The sequence below is a fragment of the Pinus tabuliformis genome, chromosome Q (genome assembly GCF_031772625.1).
Source record: "Pinus tabuliformis cultivar Carrire ecotype Pingquan chromosome Q, CPIR1, whole genome shotgun sequence".
NCBI classification, from domain to species: Eukaryota; Viridiplantae; Streptophyta; class Pinopsida; order Pinales; family Pinaceae; genus Pinus; species Pinus tabuliformis.
Window position 1 is genome coordinate 784,371,367 of NC_142296.1, and position 4,076 is coordinate 784,375,442.

The 4,076-nt window shown below is 37.3% G+C and overlaps 1 pseudogene; it reads right to left on the minus strand.

Moving 5' to 3' along the window:
* Positions 1-753: 753 nt before the first annotated feature.
* Positions 754-1,289, minus strand: LOC149221831 (uncharacterized; annotated as a pseudogene).
* Positions 1,290-4,076: the final 2,787 nt, after the last annotated feature.

Genomic DNA, 4,076 nt, shown 5'->3' on the forward strand with positions numbered 1-4,076 from the left:
GTCAATCAAGTCAGGCTGAAAATGAAACCCTAAGCCTTATTTCAGAAACTCGCAATCAATGTCAGCCTAACTAAAACAATAAAGTTGCATTCGGGATTTTATCTGTTAATAAGCTGTTAAAATGAAAAGGCCGCGATTGGATCCAGTCTGGGATTTTTCTTTCAAAACTCCAAATAAATTTCTTTAAATCCAAGCCAAACCTAGTCAAAATTCATATAACGTTTTATTAAATCCAAGCCACATAACTCACAAATTCACCGAAATCTGTACGATCATAGCACATTTCTTGGCTTTCGACACAAAACCATCACACATCTTCATAAGCTTTGGATCACATTACACAGTAAATTAATGAATGACTCCACACCCAAACCTTTATCGCTTCGGATGGGCTTCGACGAAACCATTCCATACCATCAATAATCACAACCAAGGATACGTTTATTAATAAATATCAGATCACGGATCTATTAATGAAATCAATTTGTCTCAAACGAGGGATCTATTAATTTCATAAATTCTCAGACTAAGGATCAATTAATATCATAAATCTCAGAACAAGGATCTATTAATCTCTTAAATCTATCTCATAAGAGGATTTATCACAAATCCATCCCGGACAAGGGATCTATTAATCATTAAGAAGATCTTTTAAAAATTATACATGGGTGGGACTATTGCAAATCGATTCCAAAAACTAGGGCCAGAGTTAGTACAACCCTAATTTGATGCACCAGAAAGGTAAGGTACAAATCACCTCACTTCACTAAGTAAAATCAAATATTCATAAATTGAAACCCTCCTCACGATTTCCTGACCATCTACAATATAAGGAGCCCAATCGTTGGTAGTCAAGTTGCTATGAACAAGGATTCGTTTCCTCATGATAAGACAAACAGAAATATGATCTACCATTACAATCTATATTTATAAATGCTTCTCTAGGCAAATGATGCACCTTTTCGATGGCATTTAGGTCATTGTAATAGTCGGTTTCTACAAACTCCTCTAGAAACCTCTCTCTATTTTCACTCACAAATTATAACGACCCATATCGAGATTTGAGTTGTTGGTATTTCTCTAGATTTGGAGAGATGTCACAACAGATATCATCTTTTAACATCAAGATAATTATCATATCTCTCGGTGCAAAGGGGCTTCCTGTGGTAATTTGGATCCAAAGATTCAAAATGAGACTTAATTTTCTCTGCTATCTGCAATCACTGCTACACCTCCAAAATTACATCGCTTCTACTTGGCTTATGTATTGTCAGCCCTCATTTCCACATGATATCTTTCTATCTCAATACGACCTTAATGAAAACCAAATACCCTTAAGAAAAAATATCCACTTAATGCGGTGCTATACTCTGTAATCAGATAGGTTAAATGTTGAAATAAGGAATTGTTGAGAGGGGGGTGAATCAGTAATTAAGAAACTCTTTTTCTTTCTCTTATTATGATTACAGTCCCTTCTTATATTCTTTAACTAGGGAAAGAATTCATTCACAAAACAGTGAACCAACAATATTTCAGACACACATATTCAAACAACAAGCACATGAGCAACACACATTTGACACAGTGTTTTTCACGTGGAAATCAAGAGGGAAAAAGCCACAAATTTGTCATTTTTTTATGATCTAAATTAAGCACCCACTTAATTACATATTTTTTTTATGAGCACCCACTCACAAGAGGCACTGACACCCTTTGGTTAGCAAGCACCAACTTGCCAAGAGACACCAACCTCTTTAGTATGCAGGCACCAACCTTCCTTTTCCGTTGTTCTACAATTTCATACAAATTTCAAATTGAAAATGGAGGCATACAGTCATACAAGTAAAATACTAATAAATGGTTGTTTTCAGATTCAACTTCTTCACTTTGCCTTCTGTGCTCACTTGCAACATATCTCCTCTTTCTGCTCACATCAATAGTTCCTTTGTGCTCTACCTTCACTGTCAAGTGCTCTTCACTAACTTCTCTTCAACACTACCCTTGCAATTCTTCACACCACCCTCTCGTTTCTCTTGTTGCTCTATTAGACAAAGTCCTCTCTGGTGCTTCAATCTCTTTGTCATGATGCGCTTCACTCACAACACAACATACTCACTCATTTTCTCAACTCTGGCATCTTCTCTGTTATCGGTGATGGTTTTTATTCCACTGAGGCACTCTATGCAAGGAAGTCTTTCCTATCTGTCCTTTAGCTACCCAACTTTTCTTAGGCATGGATGCCCTTGCCTCTCTTGTTTCTTTTGGTGGTTTCTTGTCATAGTAACTCAAAGTGAGATGGACCTTACAGTTCTCCATAATATAATTGTGTAGAGCTCCCATGCTGAGAAATTAATTTTCAGGTGACCTACACATTTCTTTGAGAGTCCCAATCTCATTTATCGCTCCATAGATATTTGAAAGATCACAGAGGTGACCGCTCAATTCTCATTTAATACAACCATTTATGCACGCGAAGCAGTCAATTGCTTCTTTCATTCTCTCGAATTTATCTTTGCTACAAATGTTGTCCTTGATTTCTTGTTACAAAGTCTTCTGCAGGTTCAGCCCCTTTCAAATTATCAACTCCTTTGTTCTTGCATTCAATCTCGCAGCTGCCGACCCATATGCCTTTAACTCTCTGTACTCCATTATCGAAGAAATTCCACACCGTTTCAATTCTCTTATACTCCTAAGTTCTAATATCTTTAGCTCCTCTGTCACTGAGCTCCTTGAGCATTTATCCTCCATGGGATCGAGAACTGTGACCTACCTCTTAGCATTGAGGTGCTAAGCCTTTAGACTCCTGTCGGGGTCCATTCTTCCTTTGTTAACTACTTTGCACCCTTGGTTCTTTAAACTCTCATGGCCATGTTCCAATCTCAGTATCAGAAGCCCCCTTTATTGGAACTTTTCCAAACTCCAACTATTCTATAGTTCCGACGTCTTCAACCTCTAATATGCTAACCTCTGATTTGATGTCATCACTCCACGTGGCGACTCCTTAGAGGTGACACATGCCACCTAGTTTTGGCCCATTAGATTACTTAATAAGGTTGAATATGCTTGCCACATGTCCTGTCATACTACCACATCATGTTGATGTCAAATGCCATTGTAGCTTATTAGAGCCAATTATATGTTGCCATGTGTCCTACTAGAGGAGAGAGAAGAGGGCCCGTCAACCTTTTATTTTTCAACAAAATCATTCATTAATCTTTATCAAAATTCCTCGATTCTTTTTAATACTATTAACACTTTATCGATATCGCAACTTTTAAAGGTTCCTCACTTTAAGAAGTTTCGATACTCCGATACCCGATATGTCGATGTTCCAAAGTGTCGATCTTCGAGGTTCTGATATCCTCCAACCTCCGATACAACCTGCTTCGATGTATTGATCCTGTCAGATACAATAAGGTTCTTATCATTGACCTGTATTCAATCTGATTTACTAGTGGTGTTCCATCTTCTTTGCACAATTTACAGCCTGTAGTCATGGGTGTGCTGACATGTTTACAATCTTCCTTTCCAAATTTCTTGAGAGTTTCCTTGAGATATTTGGATTGGGATATACACACTCCTTTTGGAGATTGAGTAATTTGTAGACCCAAAAAGAAGGATAGTTCTCCAATCATGGATATTTCAAACTCTGTTTGCATATATTTTGCAAATCGATGCCCCAACAGTTCCATGCCACTGCAAAATATTGTATCATCCACATACACAACTACTATCAGTAGATGGTCGCCTTTAGATTTTACATAAACATTACTATCAATTGTGCCTTTCTTAAACCCTTGTTGCTGAAGATATGTATCCATCCTTTCATACCAAGCTTCGAGGGCCTGTTTTAATCCATACAGGGCCTTATTTAGTTTGCATATGAGCCCTTCATCAGAGGTGAGTAGAAATCCTTATGGTTTCTCAATGTAATCTTCATCTTCTAAATCTCCATTGAGAAAGGAATACTTCACATCCATTTGATATATCTTGATGTTATTATGTATTGAAAGAGCAAGAAGTATTCTTATAGCTTCTAGTCAAGCTATCAGTGCAAAGGTTTCTTCAATATCTAC